The sequence below is a fragment of the Pseudophryne corroboree genome, unplaced genomic scaffold (genome assembly GCF_028390025.1).
Source record: "Pseudophryne corroboree isolate aPseCor3 unplaced genomic scaffold, aPseCor3.hap2 scaffold_370, whole genome shotgun sequence".
Lineage (NCBI taxonomy): Eukaryota > Metazoa > Chordata > Amphibia > Anura > Myobatrachidae > Pseudophryne > Pseudophryne corroboree.
The window spans coordinates 422400-434413 of NW_026970022.1; the positions used below are offsets into that span (position 1 = coordinate 422400).

At 44.5% G+C, this 12014-nt stretch overlaps 12 non-coding genes across 12 annotated transcripts; 7 read left to right on the top strand and 5 right to left on the bottom strand.

Annotated features, from left to right (window-relative positions):
• Positions 1 to 38: 38 nt before the first annotated feature.
• LOC135021458 (U1 spliceosomal RNA) lies at positions 39 to 201 on the bottom strand. The gene has a single exon (XR_010218709.1). It is a non-coding gene; the product is annotated as a U1 spliceosomal RNA (small nuclear RNA).
• A 152-nt stretch (positions 202 to 353) lies between these two features.
• Positions 354 to 517, bottom strand: LOC135021525 (U1 spliceosomal RNA). The gene has a single exon (XR_010218762.1). It is a non-coding gene; the product is annotated as a U1 spliceosomal RNA (small nuclear RNA).
• A 674-nt stretch (positions 518 to 1191) lies between these two features.
• On the bottom strand, positions 1192 to 1354 carry LOC135021559 (U1 spliceosomal RNA). Its single transcript, XR_010218790.1, has one exon. It is a non-coding gene; the product is annotated as a U1 spliceosomal RNA (small nuclear RNA).
• Positions 1355 to 1506: 152 nt separating this feature from the next.
• On the bottom strand, positions 1507 to 1670 carry LOC135021385 (U1 spliceosomal RNA). The gene has a single exon (XR_010218637.1). It is a non-coding gene; the product is annotated as a U1 spliceosomal RNA (small nuclear RNA).
• Positions 1671 to 1814: 144 nt separating this feature from the next.
• LOC135021619 (U5 spliceosomal RNA) lies at positions 1815 to 1930 on the top strand. The gene has a single exon (XR_010218843.1). It is a non-coding gene; the product is annotated as a U5 spliceosomal RNA (small nuclear RNA).
• A 270-nt stretch (positions 1931 to 2200) lies between these two features.
• On the top strand, positions 2201 to 2317 carry LOC135021651 (U5 spliceosomal RNA). The gene has a single exon (XR_010218874.1). It is a non-coding gene; the product is annotated as a U5 spliceosomal RNA (small nuclear RNA).
• A 286-nt stretch (positions 2318 to 2603) lies between these two features.
• Positions 2604 to 2716, top strand: LOC135021645 (U5 spliceosomal RNA). Its single transcript, XR_010218868.1, has one exon. It is a non-coding gene; the product is annotated as a U5 spliceosomal RNA (small nuclear RNA).
• A 4817-nt stretch (positions 2717 to 7533) lies between these two features.
• On the bottom strand, positions 7534 to 7696 carry LOC135021664 (U1 spliceosomal RNA). The gene has a single exon (XR_010218886.1). It is a non-coding gene; the product is annotated as a U1 spliceosomal RNA (small nuclear RNA).
• A 144-nt stretch (positions 7697 to 7840) lies between these two features.
• LOC135021629 (U5 spliceosomal RNA) lies at positions 7841 to 7956 on the top strand. Its single transcript, XR_010218852.1, has one exon. It is a non-coding gene; the product is annotated as a U5 spliceosomal RNA (small nuclear RNA).
• A 270-nt stretch (positions 7957 to 8226) lies between these two features.
• Positions 8227 to 8342, top strand: LOC135021636 (U5 spliceosomal RNA). Its single transcript, XR_010218859.1, has one exon. It is a non-coding gene; the product is annotated as a U5 spliceosomal RNA (small nuclear RNA).
• A 286-nt stretch (positions 8343 to 8628) lies between these two features.
• On the top strand, positions 8629 to 8744 carry LOC135021609 (U5 spliceosomal RNA). Its single transcript, XR_010218833.1, has one exon. It is a non-coding gene; the product is annotated as a U5 spliceosomal RNA (small nuclear RNA).
• A 275-nt stretch (positions 8745 to 9019) lies between these two features.
• Positions 9020 to 9135, top strand: LOC135021641 (U5 spliceosomal RNA). Its single transcript, XR_010218864.1, has one exon. It is a non-coding gene; the product is annotated as a U5 spliceosomal RNA (small nuclear RNA).
• Positions 9136 to 12014: the final 2879 nt, after the last annotated feature.

A 12014-nucleotide genomic window follows, 5' to 3' on the forward strand; every position in this document is an offset into this window, starting at 1 on the left:
ACAGCAAACTAGGCTGGAGAGAGACCTGAGACAAAGAGATCTGAATTATACGAGAGCCGACCAGGGGAAACACAAATTATGCAGTCAAGTTTCCCACATTTGGGGAAATCGCAGGAGCAGCACACCCAGAGTGCAATGGGTGAGCCTTGCCCTGGGAGAAGCACCTACATGATCATAGTATCTCACCTGCCAGGTAAGTAGAAGTTGGGCTAGAGCTGGGGAGGGTCGCTGCTCGGGTACCCCCCTGTCAAGTGAAGGAGATTCAACTGAGGCAGCACAAGGGAACTCTCGAAAGAAGAACAAGGCTAGAGGAAGATCTGAGACAAATAAATCTGACTTTTACCAGAGCTGACCAGAGGAAAGCACAAACACAGTCCCCCACTACCACAAATAATGCAGTCGAGTTTCCCACATTTGGGGAAATCACAGGGGTCAGCATACCCAGAATGCAATGAATGAACCTCACCCTGGGAGAACAATCTTCATGACCATGGTATCTCCTATGCAAAATAAGTATGATTTGGGATAGGGCTGGGGAGGGCCGCTGCTCAGGCACATCTCTGTCAAGTAAAGGAGATTCAATTGAGGCAGCACAAGGGAACTCTCATCTGGGGACAACAACTGCAGGGAGAACACATATTTTCAGATGAACATGGGAGGGCAGAAGGCTGCCTAATAATGAAGCACCCCCAAACAACAAACCAAATGCAACAACTAGTGCAAGCATTCCTGGGGGAAGGCCTGCAGCAGATGGATTTGCATACGGTGATGTCATCCAAGCAGTGGGTCAAAGTTGGCTTCAACCCTCGTCTGCATATGAAAAGAGAAAAGGGGCGTGCAGGGCATAGCGGCCTTTTGCGGCGCTTGGATGACCCCTAGTTCGCATTAAACACCTCCACCCTCCTTCGGTGTGGGGCTCATGTTGGCTATGCCCCAGCCCCTGAAGCATTCAAGCTGATTTCTTGCAGCAGCTGGGCACTGTAACAGCTCCAGAGCTGCTCTGTACGGCAAGTAAAAGGGTGTGGGCCCTGCAGCACTACCTGTAGTTTGCATTGTGCATTGGAAGGCACAAAATAAGCAGACAAGAGGAGAAGTCAGGATAGTGCACAAGGGTATAAAAGGGAGGGGCTCATGAAAAAAGAAGTGGAAACAGACAGCAAACTAGGCTGGAGAGAGACCTGAGACAAAGAGATCTGAATTATACGAGAGCCGACCAGGGGAAACACAAATTATGCAGTCAAGCTTCCCACATTTGGGGAAATCGCAGGGGCACCACACCCAGAGTGCAATGGGTGAGCCTTGCCCTGGGAGAAGCACCTTCATGATCATAGTATCTCACCTGGCAGGTAAGTAGGAGTTAGGCTAGAGCTGGGGAGGGTCGCTACTCGGGCACCCCCCTGTCAAGTGAAAGAGATCCAACTGAGGCAGCACAAGGGAACTCTCGAAAGAAGAACAAGGCTAGAGGAAGATCTGAGACAAATAAATCTGACTTTTACCAGAGCTGACTAGAGGAAAGCACAAACACAGTCCCCCACTACCACAAATAATGCAGTCGAGTTTCCCACATTTGGGGAAATCACAGGGGTCAGCATACCCAGAATGCAATGAATGAACCTCACCCTGGGAGAACAATCTTCATGACCATGGTATCGCCTATGCAAAATAAGTATGATTTGGGATAGGGCTGGGGAGGGCCGCTGCTCAGGCACATCTCTGTCAAGTAAAGGAGATTCAGCTGAGGCAGCACAAGGGAACTCTCATCTGGGGACAACAACTGCAGGGAGAACACATATTTTCAGATAAAAATCTTGGTCATGCTCTGGTTTCTCTTCAGAACGAACAAATCTTTCGCCTCTTACTAAAGATTTCCGTGGAGAGGAGCAAAACCGAGTTTTATCTCAATTTTTGCATGCCCCATCTTTTTGGGGTTTCTTTTACCGGTTTAAAGATAGAATGAGTGTGCTTTAATGTAAGCTCATTTGCATAGAAATGACAGTAAATGTTTATTTATGTTCAAACAGAACTTTCTTGACCATGCTACTTGCTTTAAAGATCTGGGAGCACATGGAATACAGTACAAACCATGCTTATAGCAAGGAGAAGCCAGGTGAGAAATCTGCTTTCTTTCAAATTGGGCGCTCACTTTGATCTGAATGAGGACTGCTGGCACAGCACTCAGGCGACAGGTGGAATCTTGGTCATGCTCTGGTTTCTCTTCAGAATGAACAAATCTTTCGCCTTTTATTAAAGATTATCCGTGGAGAGGAGCAAAACTGAGTTTTATCTCAATTTTTGCATGCCCCATATTATTGGGGTTTCTTTTATCAGTTTAAAGACAGAACAAGTGTGCTTTCTTGTTAGCTTTAATGTAAGTTTATTTGCATAACAATGACAATAAATGTCTGTTTCTTTTCAAGCAGAACTTTCTTGACCATACTAATTGCTTGAAAGATCTGGGAGCACATGGAAAAGAGTACAAACCATGTTTATAGCAAGGGGAAGCCTGGTGAGAAATCTGCTTTCTTTCTTTCAAATTGGGTGCTCACTTTGAGCTGAATGAGGACTGCTGGCATGGCACTCAGGCGACAGGTGGAATCTTGGTCATGCTCTGGTTTCTCTTCAGAACGAACAAATCTTTCGCCTTTTACTAAAGATTTCCGTGGAGAGGAGCAAAACTGAGTTTTATCTCAATTTTTGCATGCCCCATATCATACCTCCCAACTGTCCCGATTTTCGCGGGACAGTCCCGTTTTTTGGGGACTGTCCCGCTGTCCCACCTGCGGGCCGCAGTGTCCCGCGGTGGGTAGGACAGTTGGGAGGCTCTGTCTGTCGCTGCCCTGCTTAGCAGAGCAGAGGTGAATAGTCGCTGTGCGCACAGCGTCTATTCACTGAAGTCAGAGGGAGAGGTGGCATGCCAGCGGCTCACAGAGCGCTGGGCATGCCCCCTCAGTGCCGAAAACGGGGGCGTGACTCGCGATCGCGGGTCCTCCCGCGAAGCCATGCCCCTTTTTACTTAGGCCACGCCCTTTTTGGGAGCGCGTGCGACTTCGCCGCGCGTGTGTCCCTCTTTGCGAGCCGACAAAGTTGGGAGGTATGCCCATATTATTGGGGTTTCTTTTATCAGTTTAAAGACAGAACGAGTGTGCTTTCTGGTTAGCTTTAATGTAAGTTTATTTGCATAACAATGACAGTAAATGTTTGTTTCTTTTCAAACAGAACTTTCTTGACCATGCTACTTGCTTGAAAGATCTGGGAGCACATGGAAAACAGTACAAACCATGCAGTATCACAAGAGCCTTTATTTGATCTTTCATGAAGATAGAGCAGAATTGAGGACACGTCAACAATTTCTGCCGAAGGTGGTTCATCTTTCCACATGGTGCCTTTGGCCACTGACACCTTCGTTGAGTCAAAGTCTCTGGCTGTGGTCAGAACTTTGAAAATTTATGTCACCAGAACGGTTCAGATTAGGAAAACAGAGGCTCTGTTTGTCCTGTATGCTCCCAACAGGATTGGGTGTCCTGCTTCCATGTAGACCATTATGCGCTGGATCTGTGGTAAGATTCAGCATGCTCATTCCATGGCAGGATTGCCGTTACTGAATTAGGTGAAGACCCATTCTACTAGAAAGGTAGGTTCATCCTGGGCAGCTGGTCGGGGAATCTCGGCATTGCAACTTTGCCGAGCAGCTATTTAGTAAACACTTTTGCTAAGTTTTACAAGTTTGATACCTTGGCCGATGATAACTTCAAGTTGGGTAATTCGGTGCTGCAGAGTCGTACGCACTCTTCCACCCGTTCAAGAGCTTTGGTATAACCCCATGGTTCTTAATGTGACCCCAGCATCCTCTAGGTCGTATGAGAAAATAGGATTTTAATACCTACCGGTAAATCCTTTTCTCTTAGTCTGTAGAGGATGCTGGGCACCCGTCCCAGTCCATACTGTGTCTGCAGTTATTACTTGTGGTTATACACATGTTGTGTTATGGTTCTGGTCAGCTTTTTGCTGCAATTATTCATGCCGTTGGCTTGTGTTCTGTTGAATGCCACGTTCTGCGGCATGCTTAAGGTGTGAGCTGGTAAGATGCTCACCTTAGTTTAACAATAAATCCTTTCCTCGAAATGTCCGTCTCCATGGGCACAGTTCCTATAACTGGAGTCTGGAGGAGGGGCATAGAGGGAGGAGCCAGTTCACACCCTTTGATAGTCTTAAAGTGCCCATGTCTCTTGCGGATCCCGTCTATACCCCATGGTTCTTAATGTGACCCCAGCATCCTCTACGGACTAAGAGAAAAGGATGCCCTTGCGCACTATCCTGACTTCTCCTCCCGTCTGCTTACTTTGTGCCTTCCAACGCACAATGCAAACTACAGGTGGTGCTGCAGGGCCCACACCCTTTTACTTGCCTTACAGAACAGCTCTGGAGCTGTTACAGTGCCCAGCTGCTGCAAGAAATCAGCTTGAATGCTTCAGGGGATGGGGCATGGCCAACATGAGCCCCACACCAAAGGAGGGTGGGGGTGTTTAATGAGAACTAGGGGTCATCCAAGCACTGCAAAAGGCCGCCATGCCCTGCACGCCCCTTTTCTCTTTTAATGGCAGATGAGGGTTCCAGCCAACTTTGGCCCACTGCTTGAATAACATCACTGTATGCAAATCCGTCTGCTGCAGACCTTCCCCCAGGAAGGCTTGTACTAGATGTTGCATATGGTTTGATATTTGATGGTGCTTCAGTATTAGGCAGCCTTCCGCCCTCCCATGTTCATCTGAAAAGATGTGGTCTCCCTGCAGTTGTTGTCCCCAGACGAGAGTTCCCTTGTGCTTCCTCAGTTGAATCTCCTTAACTTGACGGGGGAGGGGCTGCCCGAGCAGCCACCCTCCCCAGCCCTATCCCAACTCATACTTATTTTGCATATGTGATCTCTTGATCATGAAGATTGTTCTCACAGGGTGAGGTTCATCCATTATATTTTAAAATAGGAAGGTACAAATTACATATTTGAATTGCATTTATGTGCTGGATTCAAATGTCCCCCCCCCCCCCCCCCTTCCTTTCTCAATTGTGCCCGTCAGCAGCTATTCTAAGGTTGCTGCCAATGGGTGTGACACATTAATTTCTTCTGTGGGGTACACTGGACTCCACAAGGATTCACATTGGGGTGTAGAGTAGGATCTTGATCTGAGGCACCAACCGGCTCAAAGCTTTTGACTGTTCCCAAGATGCTCAGTGCATTCTCCTCTATAACCCCGCTTCCATGAACAGGGAGCTCAGTTTGTAGTTGGTGCCTTCAGTAGCAGGCCACTTAACAGGGGCCTGCCTCAGGCAGCCTATTCTTAGCTATAAATTTTGACAAGAAAAGAAGAACTTGTTTTATGAGAATCTACAAGGGCTGCAGCAGGCTAGGTCTAATAGACATCTTTACTGCAGCTTCATCACTCCCAGCGGCGCTGTATACTCCCGTGCCCTGGTTGCTGGGTCACTGCAGCGGAGGGTCCGGTTTCATCCTAAGGTCAGTCACACACACACCACCCTTCCGGATCACGAGGCCGCTGATGAAGGGGAGCGTGGCCGTAGGGGGTGGACCGTGTGCGCACTGGCGTGGACACTGATTACTGGGCAGCCGCTCCACTAGCCACCAGGTACAGTTAAGGAGCACAGGTCTGGGGGTTTTTCTCCTATATTAACCCAATTTTGTACTGCCCGCAGCGCATTGTGATAGGTAATAAGGCCTGATTCAGGTTGGATTGCAATCACAATAAGCGATCCAACTGCAAAAATTGCTAAGAGCATACGCATGTGCCTGCATTTTCTGCGGCACCCCGCAGAGAATGCGATCGCCTCTGCCTGTCAATCGGGGCGGGGGGGGATAGGTGGGTCAGCAACACTCCATTTCCAAGTCAGGGATGGAGCGGTGCGGGGGCAAGGCTTCAAAATGGGGTCTGCAACGGAGTAGACACAGGGGGCGTGGTCACAGCGGCTGTATGACATCACATTCAGCCGCTGTGATCACAAAAATGGTGGCGGCTTCCTGCGCGCACATACAGTCTGCACCAGCAGGAGGCTACACCATTTTTTATGATCACGCTGAACTGCAGTGCGACTGCAATTACAGCATGGTCAAGAAGGGAGGCGTCATGCTGGGTGGCCATGCCCTTTCACTGTGCAGGAGCCAGCACCGCTCACACACTAGTCCCCGGGTGCAGCCCCCAACCCCCGGGACACCCGGAGCAACAAAATGTAGATTCAGGCCACCAGGCCACGCCCCTACCTATGAAACCATGCCTCCTTTTTACCATTGCGCTGCTTATCTGCGCGTACTGCATTACAATCTCCCTCGCCACCTCTCTGGGTGTCACCAGTGATAGTGACACCTCTGCCATGCTTGTAGCAGCTGGTCCTAAGATCTACGCCTCAAGCCCTGAGTGTTTGCCCTTGTGACTTGTTGATCATCATAGCGAAGCAGATGCTTACAGAAAACTGCAGGGGCTTAGATTGAAAATAAAAAAATTGATTGGTATAAGGTAGAGAGGAGCGGGTTCGGTTCTCCGAGAACCGAATTCCCCACGAACTCCACGTTGTTTACACTGGTCCGAGGCAGGCTCGGTTGTTCCCGCCTGACTCGCAAAACCTGAACAAGGGAAAATGTCATCATCCCGCTGTCGGATTCTCGCGAGATTCGGATTCCATATAAAGAGCTGCGCGTTGCCGCCATTTTTACTCGTGCATTGAAGAGAGAGCGGAATGGACGTGGCTATGTTCTCTCAGTGGAAATCTCAATATCAGTGCTCAGTATCAGTGGTTACTTATTGCTGCTCAGTAATACTAGTAGTGTGTCTCTCCTGCTCAGTGTCAGTTCTCAGTAGTATCCTCATCAGTGCTCAGTATCACTGCTCATTGTCTTGTGCTGCATTGTGGTGCTCAGCATACTACAGTACATTACTAATAGTCCAGTGCTGCATCTTGCTGCTCAGTGTCAGTTCTAGTATCCTCATCAGTGCTCACTATCACTGTTCATTGCATTTTGGTTTTCTGTATACTACAGTAACATAGTAATATAGTAACATATAGTAACATAGTTTTTGAGGTTGAATAGAGGCAAATTGCCCATCGTGTTCAACCTGTTTTAAGTTGTGATGATTCTACATACTTGCTGAATAATGTTTTATGACTAGTTAGCTACTATAACTCATGTTACCCCCGGATTAACCATGTTGATATTTTAAGTATTATAACCTTAGATAGCTTTTTCATTCAGAAATGTATCCATTCCTTTTTTAAATCCAATTACAGAGTCCGCCATTACCACCTTCCCTGGCAGGGAATTCCACATCCTGATTGCCCTAACAGTGAAGATCATAGTATCTCACCTGGCAGGTAAGTAGGAGTTGGGCTAGAGCTGTGGAGGATTGCTGCTCGGGCACCCCCTGTCAAGTGAAGGAGATCCAACTGAGGCAGCACAAGGGAACTCTCGAAAGAAGAACAAGGCTAGAGGAAGATCTGAGACAAAGAAATCTGACTTTTACCAGAGCTGACCAGAGGAAAGCACAAACACAGTCCCCCACTACCACAAATAATGCAGTCGAGTTTCCCACATTGGGGAAATCACAGGGGTCAGCATACCCAGAATGCAATGAATGAACCTCACCCTGGGAGAACAATCTTCATGACCATGGTATCTCCTGTGCAAAATAAGTATGATTTGGGATAGGGCTGGGGAGGGCCGCTGCTCAGGCACATCTCTGTCAAGTAAAGGAGATTCAACTGAGGCAGCACAAGGGAACTCTCATCTGGGGACAACAACTGCAGGGAGAACACATATTTTCAGATGAAAATCTTGGTCATGCTCTGGTTTCTCTTCAGAACGAACAAATCTTTCGCCTTTTACTAAAGATTTCCGTGGAGAGGAGCAAAACTGAGTTTTACCTCAATTTTTGCATGCCCCATCTTTTTGGATTTTCTTTTATCGGTTTAAAGATAGAATGAGTGTGCTTTAATGAAAGCTCATTTGCATAGAAATTACAGTAAATGTTTGTTTCTTTTCAAACAGAACTTTCTTGACCATGCTACTTGCTTGAAAGATCTGGGAGCACATGGAATACAGTACAAACCATGCTTATAGCAAGGAGAAGCCAGGTGAGAAATCTGCTTTCTTTCAAATTGGGCGCTCACTTTGATCTGAATGAGGACTGCTGGCATGGCACTCAGGCGACAGGTGGAATCTTGGTCATGCTCTGGTTTCTCTTCAGAATGAACAAATCTTTCGCCATTTATTAAAGATTTCCGTGGAGAGGAGCAAAACTGAGTTTTATCTCAATTTTTGCATGCCCCATATTATTGGGGTTTCTTTTATCAGTTTAAGGACAGAATGAGTGTGCTTTCTTGTTGGCTTTAATGTAAGTTTATTTGTATAACAATGACAGTAAATGTCTGTTTCTTTTCAAACAGAACTTTCTTGACCATGCTACTTGCTTGAAAGATCTGGGAGCACATGGAAAAGAGTACAAACCATGCTTATAGCAAGGGGAAGCCTGGTGAGAAATCTGCTTTCTTTCTTTCAAATTGGGTGCTCACTTTGAGCTGAATGAGGACTGCTGGCATGGCACTCAGGCGACAGGTGGAATCTTGGTCATGCTCTGGTTTCTCTTCAGAACGAACAAATCTTTCGCCTTTTACTAAAGATTTCCGTGGAGAGGAGCAAAACTGAGTTTTATCTCAAATTTTGCATTCCCCATCTTATTGGGGTTTTATTTTATCTGTTTAAAGATAGAACGAGTGTGCTTTAATGTAAGCTCATTTGCATAGAAATGACAGTAAATGTTTGTTTCTTTTCAAACAGAACTTTCTTGACTATACTAATTGCTTGAAAGATCTGGGAACACATGGAAAAGAGTACAAACCATGTTTATAGCTAGGGGAAGCCTGGTGAGAAATCTGCTATCTTTCTTTCAAATTGGGTGCTCACTTTGAGCTCAATGAGAACTGCTGGCATGGCACTCAGGCGACAGGTGGAATCTTGGTCATGCTCTGGTTTCTCTTCAGAACTAACAAATATTTCGCCTTTTATTAAAGATTTCCGTGGAGAGGAGCAAAACTGAGTTTTATCTCAATTTTTGCATGCCCCATATTATTGGGGTTTCTTTTATCAGTTTAAAGACAGAACGAGTGTGCTTTCTTGTTAGCTTTAATGTAAGTTGCCATAGATGCAGTGAAACACACGTGTAGGGCACGGCGTGTCCGCGTGTATTTGACTCATGTGAAATGTTATAAAACAAAAATATATGATTATGATGTTAGCTGTTAGTCTCCACTAATAGGGAATAGAAGCTGAGCTATAAGAAAGGAATACACTAGATATGATGTCACTTAGCAGATACAATGTCTAAAGTGCATACAGATAGCTACTAATAACTCTTGATAAGAAAGTATATCAGTGTGGGTATATTTATATGATGGGATATTGGGACTAGTGAATATATATCACTCCTGCTGTCCAGATTGGCAATAACCAGACAATTATGATAAGAGTAGAGATGTCACATGGGCTGCTATAGATATTAATTTAATGCTGTATGTGTCATTTGTTACAAATGGATACATTTTCTATGAGTCAGCCTAGCAGCTGCATGTTCTAACAGAACACTATCCTCACACAGAATCTGCTAACCTTGAGATAACTAAATGACAGTGTGTAACAGTCTCTTTACTATAAGACTGTTACAAAGTAATATATATATTTGAAGTCAGTCTAGCAGCTGTGTGTTCCAGCAGTTTATAAGACAAAGAAAATCTCCTATTGTGGAATCTAGACACATGGGACTGCTGGCCTGTGTCATACTATTTCTATGTAATACCAGTAACATGTATATAACTGTTACATAATTGTTACAAATGGATAAATCTTTGAGTCAGCCTAGCAGCTGCATGTCCTAACAGGACACCATAAATCCTTTACAGTGTAACAAATTGATTGGTAACACTTAAAGGCTGGAGAGCAGTTATATGCCTTACTAGCATACTCAATATACCACATTATTACACCAGTTACCACGATTATTGACAGCGCATTTGATATATTATATTACCCTCACACTGAGTCTGTTTACCTTTAGATAACTAAGTGACCGAATATGTAACAGTTTCTCTATCATAAGACTGTTACAAAGTGAGATAGATATATTTGGAAGTCAGTCAAACAGCTGTGTGTTTCAGCGGTTTATAAGAAAATTCCTCATTGTGGAATCTGGACCACTAAGGGTTATTATATATATAGCACATGGAATTGCCACATCTCCCTATATGATAATTTCATTACACTGTAACATAATAAGAATTAACTCTTTAACAGTGTAAATAGAGAGTAATGAATCTCTGACACATGGAATATATTATTTCTTAGATGAATTGGATAAACCATTATGACAGACACTTTGCTTCCTAATAAGAATTGAGGTGGCTATACCTCTAAGGAAAGCATTATTGCCTACGCCTAGATCAGATTAAATAAGATCTGGCTGAATATATGAAGGAAGGTTGCTATTTATATGAGAATTGGAATTGCTATATTCCTTAAGGCAACCCCACCGATTGATATATGTTGTCAATTAAGTATATCTGAACGGCTATATCTGGACCAGATTTAATAAGATCTGGCTGATTATATGAAGGAGGGCTGCTATTTATATTGGAATTGCCATATTCCTTAAGGCAACCGCACCTGTTGGTATATCTCGCCAATTAACTATATCTAAACAGCTAAATTAAAGCTATTCATCATTTTTTTAGTTTGGATATTAATAAATATGATCTTTCCATGATGCATAGAGATTTCCCTATCAAGTGATTCCTTATCCGATATAGAAAGCTATCCCCCTGTGGTATTGAATTTAGGAATATAGTCTTAGGGGACACAGAGAAATAAGTGATCCCCATCTACCTAAGCACCCCACAAATTGGAGGTTAGCTTACCGGTTATACTCAATCACCCCCACAAATTCGCCAATGGGGATGGCTTCCCGGGAGGTAACCCCTATTGAGTGAAGGGAGTATATAGGATACGACCCAGTGGTACCTGACGACATAGATACTAACAGCTATTTAATAACATTACGCTAGAAAGTGATTATTAGCAACATATATATCTATATAAACAACCCCGCCAGGGTTGTGCCTTCAAAAATAATCACACACGGACACGCTTTTTAAACCTTTTTTTCACATCTCTTTATTCTTCTTATGCACATGTATGTTAGTTCTGTGATTTTAACCTTTATGTTTCACTGCAGTTTGGGATAATAATATTAATATTTATCCAATTTTAATACATACTTAATAAAGGTTATATTTTATGATTCATTCATTCTGTCCAGTGCGTCAACAGTGCAGATTTCTTCTTGTTTTTTCTCCCAAATTCTATAACAATGACAGTAAATGTTGTTTCTTTTCAAACAGAACTTTCTTGACCATGCTACTTGCTTGAAAGATCTGGGAGCACATGGAAAACAGTACAAACCATGCAGTATCACAAGAGCCTTTATTTGATCTTTCATGAAGATAGAGCAGAATTGAGGACACGTCAACAATTTCTGCCGAAGGTGGTTCATCTTTCCACATGGTGCCTTTGGCCACTGACACCTTCGTTGAGTCAAAGTCTCTGGCTGTGGTCAGAACTTTGAAAATTTATGTCACCAGAACGGTTCAGATTAGGAAAACAGAGGCTCTGTTTGTCCTGTATGCTCCCAACAGGATTGGGTGTCCTGCTTCCATGTAGACCATTATGCGCTGGATCTGTGGTAAGATTCAGCATGCTCATTCCATGGCAGGATTGCCGTTACTGAATTAGGTGAAGACCCATTCTACTAGAAAGGTGGGTTCATCCTGGGCAGCTGGTCGGGAAGTCTCGGCATTGCAACTTTGCCGAGCAGCTATTTAGTAAACACTTTTGCTAAGTTTTACAAGTTTGATACCTTGGCTGATGATAACCTCAAGTTGGGTCATTCGGTGCTGCAGAGTCGTAC